Source organism: Macrobrachium rosenbergii, chromosome 1, assembly GCF_040412425.1.
Source record: "Macrobrachium rosenbergii isolate ZJJX-2024 chromosome 1, ASM4041242v1, whole genome shotgun sequence".
NCBI classification, from domain to species: domain Eukaryota; kingdom Metazoa; phylum Arthropoda; class Malacostraca; order Decapoda; family Palaemonidae; genus Macrobrachium; species Macrobrachium rosenbergii.
In genome coordinates this window covers 1346159-1363333 of record NC_089741.1, presented here as the reverse complement: position 1 = coordinate 1363333, position 17175 = coordinate 1346159, and positions in this window count along the sequence as shown.

Below are 17175 nucleotides of genomic sequence, written 5' to 3'. Positions count from 1 at the left end.
ATACACTACCAGTAGCCTTTTTGATGCGGTTACTATCAAGCTACCAAGAGATGGGACTTCTCGACTTTGTAGTAACAGGTAAGCAACGAAATTTCCTCTTGTCTGGGTAACATATATATATATATACACACACACACATATATATATATATATATATATATATATATATATATATATATATATATATATATATATATATATATATATATAATATATATATATATATATATATATATATATATATATATATATATATATATATATATAATTTCTTCCCTAAAATTCCTCGGAGAACAGTACGTGATAGTGTCACCATGGTCCCTGTGGTCACTAGAACAGTTGGAGGAACCAGACCTGATTGGATGAGGACTGTCAGAAGGGAAGCTGGAGATGAGTGGACATTTGTGGAAGATAAAAGCTCACGAATGACAGGAGGTACGGAATTTTATAGAGATCCTTTGTGTCATGAGGCGTTGGAGGCGAATATATATACTCGTATATATGCATACATATATATATATATATATATATATATATATATATATATATATATATATATATATATATATATATATATATATATATATGCATATAAATAAAGATTAAATCCACGAAGGAAAGGAAACACTGGACAGACATCCAATGCTACATTCATTCATTTAAGTGAAAACTCTCACAGGATAAATTGCACTGAAAGTTTAGTGATTGCCAGATCGAAAGGTTCCTCTTCAAGAAATCTATTGGAGTCTGCTATTATCCAGCTTACTTCCAGCTGTAATTTTAACCTTAGCCCTGGCATGTATTATTTGGACCCCTGTATTAGAACAATTTTCAAGAATGGCCTAAAAGATAAAATCACTGACTTAATTGCAAATTAGTTACCTTATATATATTTTCTATGTATCCGTATGTTTAATATAATTTTTTATTTGTAAAAATTTTCATCTTGCAAAAATTATTGTTTACAAAAAATAGAATTTTTTTGTTGTACTAATATTTTTTGGGTGGTCAGTCACGCCCATGTATAATCTTTTAATTGTCCTGTCCCTGCTTCTGAACGGTTGATCCTAATCCTTTGTAAAACCTCCTATATTTAACCCTGTTTTGGCAGTTCTACTAATTCCTCAATTGTGCTGGATTCCAAGTCATATTTTTCCTTTATAATCCCCATCTGGCATTTATATGAGCTTTCTTTGTAAACTTACTTTTATATTTCTTCAGTCTGCTAAATAAAGGACGAAAGAGTCGAAAGGCCTCGGAGCACGCCAGTGTTTCCGTTTCCTTCGTGGATTTTATCTTTATTTATATATTCATCACGTTCCATATTTTCGTGATTCAGTTATACATATATACATACATACACACACACACACACACACACACATATATATATATATATATATATATATATATATATACACACACATATACACACACAGTACATATAACAAGCATAGCATAATTGATAGATAACTTGCAACAAATGGAACACGAGGACAAGGTCAACATTGATGATGGATGCATTGAAGAGCTGCTGGCAGAGGTTAACAAGACAAGAGGACACAACCAAAGTAAAATATTAACAAAAAATTTAAAGTAAGCTGCCAAGGAGCTTAAAAACAATAAAGACATAATTATACGCAAAGGTGACAAAACAGCAATGTACGTAGCAATGTACAAACAAGAATACGAAGAGAAGATGAACAACATTTTAAACGACAACAAAATTAATTAAAATCAACAAAAACCGTACAGACCAATTAAAGAAGAAAATGGCACGACTAGCATAGGAGACCAACAAACAGTGCCATAAGAACATTTTCCCGAACGTCGTGGGAGATTTCAGCCTTGGATATTGTTGTGGCACAGTTAAAACTCATAAAAACGGTAACCCACTCAGACCGATCACATCCCAAATCACATGCCCCACCTACAAAATAGCCAAGACTCTGAAAGACATAATCACCCCATGCATTCCGGTGAAATACACACTAAGATCAACAACGGAATTCATAGACATCTTGAAAACTAAAAACCAAAGAAATCGCATTAATGGACTTCGAAAGCTTGTTTACTAACGTGCCATTAGACACCACCATAAACATAATCCTCAATCACATCATGTACCGTTCACAAGCAACCCCACCACAAATCCAAGAAAAGACCACAAGGAGCGTGCTTGAAGCGTGCACAAACTAAGCACCATTTTACTCCCACAAAGGTGAATTATTCTGCCAAGCAGATGATGTAGCTTTGTGTTCCCCCCTAGGAGTTCTTATGGCGAACACGTACAGTACATGGCCAGTTTAGAGGCCATGAACAACCTGAAATGTATGTAAGATACACTGACAACATTTTCATCGCAATGAACAATAAACAAGATACACAGACACTGAAAGACATCTTTATAGAAAAATCTGTGCCGAATTTCACCACAGAACATAGCGTAGACCAAAAAATACCATTCTTAGACGTATTAGTAAACACAAGGACAAGCAAATGTGACAAGGAGGTATACATAAAGGCGACGAACGTCGGCGTTGCCTTAAAACGATGCAATCAGAAATACGCAAGTTGTTATTCTACCGCTTCTACCAACAAAACAACGCAACAGAACAACATGACGAGGAGATAGGACAACAAATAACAATATATTACCAGACTAATTTTAACAACGAATAAAAAAACAACAGCATCGTCATCAAGAAAATGATTAAGAAGGGAGTCATGTCACGAGGCCCCCTACACCAATATAAACATACGGGTATATACGAGTATATGGCAAGCCCAACCTTTCAGCATCCCTGGTAATGAAAAACAGCACCTGTGGACCCATGCCGAAGGAGATGACTACCAATGTGGTTTATGGATTTATTTGCCCTAGGAGGAATGCAGACCTTCCAGTGAAAGCTACATCGGTAGGACATCAACGACACTTAGACGAAGATTAATTGCACACAGAAACACAGGAGCCATCTTCCAACACTGCACAGACAAGCATCCAACACTACACAGACAAGCACGACAGAAACCATCGTTAGAAGAACTGAAAGACAACACCAGAGTAAAATATAAATGCAGTACATATCGAGACAGGACAATAACAGAAGCTGTGTATAACAACAAACAAGCCCACCTAGACGTCCACATGGAAGGAGAAGGGCCCCACCCTCTCACCGCCCCAGGGACAAGAGACAGGGTCAAGGTCATCGCTAAAACAAGTCCCGCCCTTACACCATAGGCGAAGAAATTAATAATTTTGTTAGCAATGTAGGAAGTAGAAGTAGAATGTCAAATTATTAATACAATAATGTAGTTAAACTATGTAATAACTTATTATGTAAATATAATGTAAATAATCACCACCCCTAGTAGACTAAGCATTGTAAATAAAGTAATAGCAATCCCCCAATCGCAAACTGCCGTCCCATTGGAGCTATAAATAGAATGGAGGATATTTTTGTGCATTAGTTCTTCCTTGACAAAGCCTGCGACACAGGCAAAACGGACCGTAGCTAATGAAATAAACGGAAACCACACCCAGACTGTGTGTCCTTATCCAAAATTTTGAAGAAAGATTGAAAGCAACAGTGAGAACATATGAAAAAGCCAGTATCAATGGAGTCAGTGCCATAAAAGCGATCGCCTACAGTACAGCAAAAATTGTGAAAGAGGAAAAACTCTGCCAAGAAAAAAAAAATACACACACATATATATATGAATGTGTGTATGTGTGTTGTAAGAAATAGAGAGGGAGAGAGCTCACCTCGAAGCCAAAGTATCTTTGCGTACTGCTGGAGTAAGTTACCAAAAGTGTTTCAAGAAAAGTTTATTTTGTTGGGCTGATGGAGGGGGAATTAATAGTAAACTGTACAAGATATTTGCATTTTGTAACGATTTAAAGTCACAGGTTGAAGTGCAATGTGTTGTGCTTTGTTCCGGCATCTCAGTTTTTGTGTAAACTTAAGGTAAATTTGTAAAATTGATGTTTTTATTAAATTTTTATACTAAAACACACAGCACTTATAACTATATCTATCGGTGTATATATATATATATATATATATATATATATATATATATATATATATATATATATTATATATATATATATATATATATATATATATATATATATATATATATATATATATATATATATATATATATATATAATACTGTATATATATGATATGTACGTATAAACTCCTCTTGTTAACATTGAGATTGAAGCGGTGGTATGTGAAATGTAATTAGGATATTGTTATTGAAGAGCAGATTCCTCGTGCTTACTTATTCACCATTATTTTCGCGATTAATGTAAAAGATAATTACCTTCTCCTGGTGGTTGATTCTTCCTGCTTAAGCTGTAAATGAGAAATCTGATTACCTCGGTTAACTTTCGAGCGTAAAGAATTATTATTATTATTTTTTTTTACATCTTTCGTGAAAAGAAGTAATATGTGTATAAAAATTTGTGCATATATATATGTGTGTATATATATATATACAGTATATATATATATAATATATGTATGTATGTATGTATGTATGTATGTATGTATGTATGTATGTATGTATGTATGTATGTATATAAGGATGTATGTATGTGTGCTTGTATGCTTCTTTCTGGGCTTTTACGTTGTCAGTGTTTCACTGTTTCTGGAGGCCTTTAAATCCCGTAAATTACCGGAGATGAAAACGAGGTCCGTATAAATATATGTTTGAATTTTAATAACCGAGTCAGAACTTGATTGATTAACCTACATATCCCTGTAAAGAATATATTATCTCATTTCGCTTTAGTCATTTCTTTTACGTCATTTTTATTATGTTATCTGCAGTTGTGTTTAAAATGAATATAGGGGTTTTCTATTTTTTTTAAGCTAATTTCACAACCTTTATTTTCGTAAGTTACGCACGTGTTTGTCTACTTGAGAACGATAAGGCCCGGAACTCCAATGGGTTTGATATAGGTATTTTAATCTGCTGAAGTTACTCGGCCTTTTCACAGTGTGATATTCTGTGATTCCTTGAAAAGGGAATGAGTATGGATTATTGCTTGTGGGACATAACTCACTAAAGTTCAAGTCTTAATTCAATTCTAGGAGTTTTCTTTTTTTTTTCTCTCCATGTTCCCTCACTGTAAATTCAGTTTACAGTATGAGTGTTACTGTTATTCCATGTTGCCACATCTGCTGAGCAGATGATTATTTAGTAAGGGAACACAACACTAGACCATTTTCACCACAATCTGCTCCTTGTAACTGTCAGAGCTGAATCGTTGGGTCACAGCTGGTTGGCTTTGTCTTCTGACCTTTCAGGCAGCTCCTGTGAATGTTTCGATCAAATTCATGCAAATTTGAATGAGTTATTATATCCCATTAAAATTTTATCACTTATTCTAATCTAAAATATTCAAACCACATTCCCATGGTCGCTTTCACTGTAATGATGATAGCTGCATGATGCAGGAGCTGCCGATTATTCGAGCGATTTGAGGGTTTTTCTCTTCCAACCTCTTCTTGTCATGAAAACGGGAGCTTCATCTTAGAACTGTAAGTCATTTAAACGATTTTGAGGGCTGTGTTGTTTTTTGGTCTTTTTTCTGTTATGTGTAACTTGAGAGCTGCAGATTATCTAAATGAATTTGAGATGTCCTCATTCTGAACCTCTTTCTTTCATGAAAACGGAAGTGTGATCCAAGAGCTGCAGATTATGTAAGTGGTTTTCAGGTTTTTGTTCTTTTCAGCCTCTGTCATGAAAATGGCAGTGTGATTCAACAGCTGCAGATTATTTAAGTTATATTATTTTAAGGTTGCGTTCTTTTTCAACCTCGTAGGTATACCCTAATGTGTAGCACGTTCAAATTCTACTTACAAAATCTTTGCAGCTGCTATTGCTGCCGAAAACAGTGATGCCGAATTTGCCATCACTTTTTAGGACTTCAGCCAGAAATGAGGCAGAAAAAGTTCTTACTTCTGTCTATATGCAAAGGATGTGAGTGGGTGGAAACTAGACGAGTCAAATCATGAAAGTGGAAACTCAATCATTTAACGTGAAATGTTGCAAATTTTGAATTAAATTGTAGGAAAAAAAAAAAAAAACAGAGGGTGGAACATAAAGGAGCAGAGGTAATCTGAGCCGAGTGGTAGTCCGTACGTGGGCCAAAAGGGACCTCTCATTGTGTTTGAAGTGGCGACCCCGCGAGGTTCGTGATTCATGTTTTTTTCTTTTTTTTCTTTTGAAGGCAACGAGCTGGAAACCCAACCAGAAACTCGCCTTGAGTTCATCCTTTTAGCTAATTGGAGCCTTATCGCGCCAATTTACCGTCTGCTATCATGCGTTGAGGTTTTAATCTAATTGGTGCTTAGATATTACTCCCTTTTCTTGTACTGACGACAGAAAGTACAGTCAAAGACTTCCATTATTTTCCTTAATAACCTAATAATTTAGCAGTTTTTCTAACATAAACAAAGGCATCTCACAACTTCTTTTGACAAACATCAAATCCATCAATAATTTCACGGATTTTGGTTTATGTCTAAATTTTAATGTTAGCTTTTTCAAAGCTAAAGTTTCGATTTTTTCAACACGCAGGGGAACACTGAGGAAAGAGTTTTAATAACATAACTGATGCAGTTGGTCATAATTGTAGATATTTAGAGGGAATGACTAAAGAAAAAGTGAAATCTGTCATATATGGACAAAAAACAAGCTTAAAGCGTATAGATAACTTAGCATCTGTGGATCTGGAAGGATTTTGATCCACCATTCTTCTTACGGGTCAGTAGTTTGGTTTAGGTAGATCAAGATCAGCTTGTGAACTCTTATCCTACTTCGCTGGTGTTTGGTCATCTCCGTAAGGCTTCAGGTGCTGACGACAGCTCCAAGGCATTTGGTGGGTTTGGCATGTGACACCTCCCCTCTGTAGTGGTGTTCCTCAGTGCTTTGCTCCGTTTTCCATCATGGTTCCTCACATCCATGCGTTTGCTGATGATTCAGCTCTTCATATTCTTCATTTACCTCTCACCAGTTATAGATTACACTCAGTCATGAATTTAGCTTTCACTTGTTAACGCTGGTGTTGTGAACCTGTCTAAACAGGGATCCGAAATGAATACCTCTAGGACACAATTTCCTCATATTTCGTTGTCTCACTCCATTCAGTCCTTCGGTTGGTTTTTATGAAATCTTAATTGACTCTTTCTTTTTTATTAATGTATTGGATGTTCTGGATCCTCCTAACCTAATTTGGAGATATTACATAATTCAAATTACTAAATAAGAATAAAGAAATGGGAGTACTGTTTAGAAGACTTAAAATCTTGTTTTAATTGTGATTTGTAATTCTTTATTTTAGATTTAATTGTCCGTGTAAGGAGTACTGTGCTCTTGTATTGGGTGCTGTTTCTTTTGACTCTTAAGGCAGTTCGTTTGGTCAGTGATCCCACTCTTACCTCGTTTCTCGATCTGTTGATCCCGTTCTTAACGAGGCAAGGTGGCTTCTCTTTCTGATGCCTCCTTGATGACAAGGTGTTATTGGATTGGCGTCCCAGATGCCTTTGCTTGATGGAAAAAACTTTAATCTGAGGAAGTGTAAATAAGAAAAAAAAACTGTGAAGGAAATCCAGTTTTTGACAATTTCTGTGTTTGTGCAATAGCAGAGCAATAAAATTTGTTTATATATATATATATATATATATATATATATATATATATATATATATATATATATATATATATATATATATATATATACACACACACACAATATGTATATACTGTATATATGTATATATATATGTATATGTATAAGTGAATCACGAAAATATGGAAAGTGATGAATATTTAAATAAAGATAAAATCCACGAAGGAGAGAGAAACACTGGAGTGTTGCGAGGCCTTTCGACTGTCTTTCGTCCTTTACTTAGCAGTCTGCTAAGGAAAGGACGACAGACAGTCGAAAGGCCTCTGCAGCACTCCAGTGTTTATATATATATATATATATATATATATATATATATATATATATATATATATATATATATATATATATGTACTTATATGTGTGTGTGTGCATGTGAGAGAGAGAGAGAGAGAGAGAGAGAGAGAGAGAGAGAGAGAGAGAGAGAGAGAGAGAGAGAGAGAGTGAGATGTTTTATTTATTTACTTTTTCAAATAGGTCATTTTGATTTGTTCTATAATAATAATAATAATAATAATAATAATAATAATAATAATAATAATAATAATAATAATAATAATAATAACCAGTAATATGAGTTTGTTGCTACAGGGATACAAATCACGGTTTTCACATACAGAGTCATCCTACTGTGTATGTGCTTGAGCAGCCATGTACTGACTGAGAAAACAAGAGTAACACAGGTGGGCTTAGGGCAACATGCCCACTCGTTCCCGGCCTAACGACACCATTGTGATTCCGGCTGCAAATGCCTGAGGATATAACTTGAGTGTGATAGTTATACTGGCCACCTGTGTGCATTCTTTCTTCTTGCTGGCCTGCTGTTGTGACATGTAAACTTCACATAACTAATGTGCTTGTGACATAAAGTCCTGTTATGTGCACCAGTAAGGTCCTGAAGTGAGAAATAAGTGCAGTGAGTGTGACATGTGCTATAGCATTTCCAAACCTGCTCATCGTTTTGGGCCGGGCAAGGGTGCATAGTGGCGCAGCCAAATGAAACGTTCTTGAGTCAGTTTATTTGGTGTTTGAATGCACTATAGACCTAAAAAATGCTAAAAGAATCCTGGCTAGATTTTCTTTTTATTATTCTAGAAAAGTATACCTTAGTTTAACCAGACCACTGAGCTGGTTAACAGCTCTCCTAGGGTTGGCCCGACCTCTCGTAATATTTTAGACTGGGTAACGATGTAAACAATACTTTTTTTTTTCTTACATGTGGTACAGATTTGGAGCCACGTTGCCAGTTCTCTAGGATTAATGTCCAAGCTAAGCCGCCCTTGGGGCATGTAGAGATCGAATTCAGATATAAGAAAATGACGAGTATGATAATAAAAAAAGCTCTATTAACTAGAATAGTACTGGATTGTGTAGAGTTACTTTAAACTACAAAGCAGGTAGAGTATGAACTGTGAATACTTTTATATGCATAAAATAAAAATTAAACAGAAATTTTATATATTGCTAGTGTAGGGAGAAAATTGTTTGGAAAATACATAATCGTAGAATTTCTCCAATTATATATATATATATATATATATATATATATATATATATATATATATATATATATATATATATATATATATATATATATATGTGTGTGTGTGTGTGTGTATGTGTGTGTGTGTGTGTATGATGCGTGTGATTGCTCATTTACAGAGAGAGAGAGAGAGAGAGAATTGGAAATAGATATTCTCATGGTCATTGTAGAAAGATCAAAATGAGGCTTTAAATTTCATTGGAAACAGCATAGCGCTGAACGATGCAATGGGAGGAAGAAAAAACATTCACTGAAATCGCATTAGTATATTATACATCTTTTCTATAATTGCAAATGAAATTATTAAAATATCTTGTTGCAAGTTACAATGATATTTTGCTCTCTTTCTATTGATCTTGTATCAGTAATCTTATAGTCTAGATACCTTAAGAGATTTACCTTGGGTGTATCGGAGATTAGGCCCAAACTAAGATTATCATTGCTCTTAAAAGGATTACAAATGAATAAACACTGTCACTTCCAACCAAGTTCATTTGGCAGGATGGGAGGAAATGCTTAAAATGCCAAGAAGGATTGGAAATATTATAGCTCTTTGTTCTAATTGTTGTGAAGCATGGAGGCCAAACCCGAGCTTCGTCATTGTGCAATGGAGGATAAATCCTTCAACAGGTTTATGTTACCTGTAGAGGTAGACCCCCTGTCAGTTTGCATTTCCTGCAGGGGAGATGAAAGGGCGAGAGATTGTATGTATTCCGAGTGTGAAGGATGGCTTTCACCCCAGTGGACCTTATACGAGAACATGAGGAGGAAGCACAAGGACACCTCTTCCAGGGAGCCTATGTTGAGCCCTTCTCCTCGTAATCAGACCAGGATGATGGTCCATGTGGCACACAGTGCTCCCGCACCCCGTACAACCCAACTGCTGCCACCAACAGGGGAAGCAGATGCTTTTCCCTCCCCTTCCTCTTTTTCTTCAGTGAGAGACAAAACTTGTGAAGGAGGTCAACGTAGGCCTTCTAAGAGGTCACATTTTCTAGCAGCTCCCCATTACCCCCCCTCCCTTTCCTCCTCCCTCCAGGTACCAAAGGGTGGAGAGGAGAAGGGAGAGGGTCGCCTCGGGATGATCTCTGAAGGGACAGTCAGTCATCATCAGGAAGAAATACAATCAGTCAGTCCTCCTCTTCTCCCTCCTCCTCCTTGGGTGACTCATCCCCTTTGGGCCACAGTATATAGGAGGCCATCTTCATCATCTAGGAGGGAGGATACATGGAAGCACAGAGAGATGAGGATTTTGAAGACTGGACGATGCCACAAGAAGAACCAGGACAAGAGTAATTGGAACAACAGGTGGAGTCTTAGAGAGAGACAGAGATCTCAGGCTATGTGTTCAGAGGGTGGCTCTCAGCTTTGGTCCTTTCCCCTCCCCTGCCGTCACCCCATCCCTGTACTTCCACCAGAACATCCAGTGGTGTCAAGGGGAGTGCAAAGATATGGGACTGCCCCCCAAGTCGGAGAAGTGTGGAGCACAGTGAAATCAACCAGCATAGCACAGTTTGCCTCAATGGCAGAGGACAGTATAGACTACAACCATGAGTCTTCAGACCTGGAGGCCCAGGAAGGTGCGGGTGCAGACTGAGGCGGTTACCCTGGATGTAGAGCAGGGTTTCCAGAAAGTTTCAGGAAATACATGCCTTTTTGGAGGTGGGCTCAGTGTCAGCATTTCCATCCTTCTCACGGATGGAGCAGATTGCAGATCCTGTCCCAGAGGCAAAGCAGACTGTAAAGCTCCCTTGGTCCGAGCTTTCCCACAGGGTTTTGGTGGAGGTTGGTCACTGTCTCTATGTGGCTAGCCATTCGGAGAAGCTCTTCCCCATGCCCCCTGTCCAAAAAGAGGAAGTACTAAATCCCAGGGGAGGCATTAAGTAACTAGCTCACCTTAGACGCTGTGATTTGCAGACTGGGTAATGATATCTCGGAGCAGTTCAAGCAGCAGGGTCTCAATTTCAACCATATGGAGGCCAGCAATATGGAATAGATGGCCATGATGGCTATCCAGTGCACACATCATGGGTAGATGTTTTTCAGGAGGCCTTCCTCAAGGAAGTAGAGAAGGATGTACCTGCCAACAACTGACCCTTGATTGAGTTTGGTAGCACCAGCAGGCAAGTTGGTCACTTTCCTAATGTACCAGATCTACATATGGGCGAATATGGTCTGAAGGAGGAGAGAAGCTTGCTTAGCACTGGTAGTGAAGTAGGTGTCCTACGAAAGCTGGTTGAGTTTGCAGAATAGCCCCATTACTGACTCTCCATTTTACGTCCCCCCCAGTGTGATGGAGAATGCTATTGACATAGAGAGAGAGGAATACAGAGACAACCTGCTCTCCCAAGCAACAACTCTGAAGGCAGGACAAAGCATCAGGGGCTCTCCTCAATTGAGACAGCGACAGGTGGTCCAAAGGGTCATTTCTGAAGAAGGTGGAGGACCATCAGACTTTCTGTGCCATCCACTCCTCCCACTCGAGAAAATGGGAGCAGGGCCAGCAAGATAGGAGACTTTAGATGAGATCCTACCCACCACCACCACCACAAGTGGGGGGCTGCCTGCTGACTTTTGGTTGGTGTAACAGAGCTATGGAGTGGCTGAATGGCACGTATCAGTCCTGATGGAAGAATACAGACTTCCTTTCAAGGGGAAGAGACCCCTACTCTTACTGGAGCTGACTTTGTTCCCGTTGTGAAGGGTTGGCTCCACCAAGGATGAGGTGTTGTGAGTAGGTATGCAGACAGTTTGGCAGAAAGGGTTAGTCAAAGTAGCACAATCCATGTCACCAATCTTCCACAGTCACCTCTTCTTGGTAGAGAAGGCATCAGGAGGTTGGAGACCAGTCATAGACTCCTCACCACTAAATGGATACATATTGCAGAGCCCATTCATGATTGAAACAGCCTGTTCAGTGTTAGATTCTATCAGAGGAGGATACTGTATGATCTCAGTCAACCTTCAGGATGCCTATCTGCATCAACCCATTCACCACAACTCAAGGAGTTCCTGCAGTTTGTTTTCTACCATGTGACCTATTAATTAAGGCCCCCCTGCTTTGGCCTGGCAATGGCTCCACGGGTGTTTACGAGAATCTTTGCACTGGTATCAATCTGGGCTCACTCCAGGGCATAAGGATTAGGAGATACTTGAATGACAGTTTGATCCTTGCCTTGTCAAAGAAAAGATTGTTAAGGGACAAGGAAAAGTTGATAATTCTCTGCCAGAAGCTGGGGATAATCATAAATTTGGAAGGTGGCACAGGAATTCATGTGCTGGCATGGCGCAGCCAGTTGATCACTGAAAAGTGATAATAGGCCATCAAACTACTTTAGAAAAACTAGTTCCAAGTGAGAGATCCCACCATCGTTCCCTGCAATGACAACTCAGAAGAAACTGGGCTCTGCCAAAGGAGTCCCTGACCCAGCTGGTGCCCCTCAATAAATAGGTGAGGGAGGATGATCTGAAATGACGGGTGGAGAATGACAATCTACAGCAGCGAGTGCCCCTGAGAAGTCACCCTCATAGATGTTGGTATTCTCAGATACCTCCTGAAAAGGATGAGGGCCACACCTGAATGGAGAGTTTGCTTCATGGGCAAGGGAGAGAGAATTGGAAAAGGAACACATAAACATTCTAGAGATGAGGACAGTGTGGCTAGCCCTACAACACTTTTATCAGGAGATACAGGAACACTTGATGGTCGTGATGAGCAACAACTCCACTGTAGCGGCCTACATCAACAAACAGGGGGGGACCATCTCTCCCAAATTGTCTTGTGGTGAGAATGTACGAATGGACAAGGGGTAATGTTAATGTGCCCCATGGGAGCTGTCAAGCACTAAATAAAAAGGACAGAAGGCCAGCGCCCAGAATGCATGAGGCTATTCATGAACACAGGAAGGCAGGAGGTTTCAAGGAATAACATCTGGATAAAGGTAATCGTAAGGAAAGCATACAGTGCTAATCAGAGGAGGGGGAGTCCTCCAGATAAAGTGAAAGCTCACAACATAAGGGGCATAGAGATATCACTGGTCTTGGGAAAGAATCACTTCATCCTGCAGGTAATGAAGGCAGTAGTCTGGAAGAGACAGACCACCTTCACAGCTTTCTACCATAGAGACATCACCCACAAATCCCTCGACACATTCACACTTTGTCCAGTGGTAGCAACCCAGAAAATAGTGGGACACATGGATGTGGTGATACACCTAAGTTCCTACTGGGTAGAAGTATTCTCCAAGTAGGGAGAGGGAGGAACCACCTACACATTCATGGATGTGGAGATCGCAGGGGAGGAGGGTGAGTGTTGATGTAAGTCAGTACATCATTGGGTATAAGTGTGTCTTTAGTACCTAAGCAAACTCCTAGGTCATGAGACTAATAGGTACGGATGGACCGATAAGAGGTATACCATTCTACCAGGTACAGGAGAGTCTACAACCCTCGGGAAGTGTTCTGGTCTTTGTTGGGGGTGGCATCAGAGTGGGGACAGGTGTCACACAGGTTGAGTAAAAGAACACCTGGACATAGATTGCCTGGAGGGGAAGATCAGGGCATCCTACTTCTTAAACCTTGTAGCAGGTAGGTTGACCTTCCATCTAAAAGTGAGTCTGCGTATATGTAGGAGCAAATGACAAATTTCTAAAATAATCTGTATTTTTGCAAGGTGTAAAAACCATAACTTTTCATATAAGAGGTAACCCACCTCTTCCACCATGCTTCAAATTGCTCGACCACCTCCTCCACCATGTTTGAACTGCTCGACTACGTAAACATACGCTCTATCAAGCTAGAACCACCAATGGCGTTGATAGACCAGGAGAGAGTGGGCTTGATGCCCCAGGCCTACCTGGGTTTCTTTTGTTTTTCTTAGTCAGTACACAGCCATCCAAGCGCATGCAAGGTAAGATGAGAAACTATAGTTTTTATACAGTACATAGGAAAAATACAAATGACTTTTAAAATTTGTCATATTTATAAAGTGCTAATGTGACTATAAAAATAAATTTCAAGTAAATCATAAATAGGACAAGTATCTTATTGCATGACTACCGTCTCTATAAGATTTTGATCAAAACGATGTCACATTTCTGGAGCTGGTCTCTTACATTTTGTTTTATCTTGATTGAACACATTTTAAGCCAATAGCCTTTTAACGTGATTGGGGGATCAAAAAACAGTCCCAGTATTTTCCAAATCCAACAAGATATTGTGAGTGTTCTTGATTTTATTTCTCGTACTAAGGATATGGGGAATGAATTCATTGCTTGATATCATTGGGAATATTGAATGGTAAGAAAAATTGGAATAAATGTTATGAAAGAAATCTGTGAAACTATTAGTGTGATTTACCCTAAATTCTGCAGGCGCTCAAATGTAATACCCTGTTCTGAGTACTCTGTGTAAATCTGATATATTGTTTTAGCGCCATTATCGCCCCAGTTTTACCTTGGCCTAAGATCACCATGTCAGTTCAAGGTCACAAATTTGTGTGCTTGATAAATCTACATTCATGATATCGTGTTTGAAATTGAAATGGTGCATCATTACTAAGTCACCCAAAAGGACAGGAACATTTCATTAGTTCATGACCACACAGGCAAACTATTGATTAGCCGGTTACCTGGCTGGTATCAACGTTTGCTTTAGTCCTATAGCAAAAAACTTTCATGTGTCAGGCTCATGTCTGGATAAAAGGTAATTTGATTGTTAAACGCTGTATTTGGTTGTTTAATTGGATTCCAATAAAGGTTTAAGGTAAGGTGGGCTGCTATCAACTTTATTAGATTTGGAGATGGCTGCAGATATGCACAGATCCAGGGTATTTTTTAATGGAAGATGTTAGATTTGGGATGGGACGAGCTGTGAACCAAGGGAGAGTTGGTTATGGTTCAGTGCTCTTTCTTTGATTTCAGTTAAATTTTTGAAATTGTTGTCTTTGGGCATAGGAAGAGTTAATGAGATTTCTTGGTAGATCTTGATGCGCATTTAGTTTTTTTTTTCCCCACTGGAATATGTTTCAAGCAATGGCAAGTGAACTTCAGTGAAATTTCAAGGATAGATGAGCTAATAATCACGGAATTGTAAATCTGGTTTTTAGTTGCACGTGGATATGTATGCGAATGCCAGACTTTTTTAATTGGATTTTGTGGAAATGTATAAAAATTGACTTTATTTGTCTGTGGGAGGAGAAAGATTTTTTTTTTTTTGCTTTGGTGAGGACAGAGATCTTGAGGTGGATCCAGGATTTGTTTTTCATTTACATTGCCAGATTAGGTAGTTATTTTGGATGTTTTTGCTAATTGGTATGATAGAGTGTCCCCTATTTTTTACCAAATGTACTTGGCTGTAATTTTGGTTTTGAAATGGATATTCAATTCCTTAGCGTTGGTAGGAGTGTGAACTTGGATATATACATACCTATATATATATATATATATATATATATATATATATATATATATATATATATATATATATATATATATATATATATATATATATATATTTTCACCTGTGGTAATGTGTGTGTGTGTGTGTGTGTGTGTGTATGCTGAAGAGCACATCGAAAGCCCTTCAGAATCTCAGTGATGACATAAGGACATTACACTGCATACATGTATGTATAATATATATACAGTATATATATATATATATATATATATATATATATATATATATATATATATATATATATATAGTGTGTGTGTGTGTGTGTGTGCTGAAGAACACATCGAAAGGCCTTCAGAATCTCAGTGATGACATAAGGACATTACACTATATATATATTATACATATATAATTATATATATATATATATATATATATATATATATATATATATATATATATATATATATATATATATATATGCGTGTGTGTGTGTGTGTTTGCTGAAGAGCACATCGAAAGGCCTTCAGAATCTCAATGATTACAGGACATTATATATGTATAATATATATAGTGTAATGTCCTTATGTCATCATTGAGATTCTGAAGGCCTTTCGATGTGCTCTTCAGCACACACACACACATATATATATATACACACATGTATATATATATGTATATGTATATATATATATACTGTATATATATTATGTGTATATATATATGTATATGTATATATATATATACTGTATATATTATACATACATGTATGCAGTGTAATGTCCTTATGTCATCATTGAGATTCTGAAGGCCTTTCGATGAGCTCTTCAGCTGCAGTTTTCTTTTTCTTTGGTAGTTGAGTCTCCCGGGTTTGAAATTGCAACGTTCTTCATTTAAAATAAACATTATTATATACTTAAGTGTACGAGTAATAACTACTTTAAAAATTTACATTTTAATGACGCAAGAAAACTCGGTTTAAAAAGTTTAGCAACAAGCTGCTCCCTGATTGAAATTAAGCAGTCAAGCATTTTATGCAGATTTGCTGAATTTGATATTTCAGGAAATTCTCTGGAGGTAATGAGGTCTTACGTGGCCGTTACAGCCAGTGACTTTATATTGGCCTTTGTTCCGGAAGGTCCAAAATGGAAATTTTGGCTAATGCATTCGTAGTTTTCTGATGTGAAGTGCGCAGATTTTCCCCCTTTTTCTTTTGCATTTTTCCCTGAGCGTTATTTAAATGTTTTTACTGGTTGTCAGGTTGTTGTTTATTTCTCCTGACGTGTATAACAAATTTTGCTTTCTTTTTAGATTCTGCTGACATGTAAAAGCAAGTCGAATTGATCTGTTTTGACCTTGAAACTTTTGAGAGGTGCTCCCACAAAGTAGCTGCTTTTAAGGATTATATTAGTTTTTGTTATTCGTTTACCACCTACAGTTTTATCATGAAATGACACTTCTAATGTCAGTCTCCCGATGGAAGTAATGTAAGTCATCTATGTTATTTATTTTCGTTACTGGATAGAGA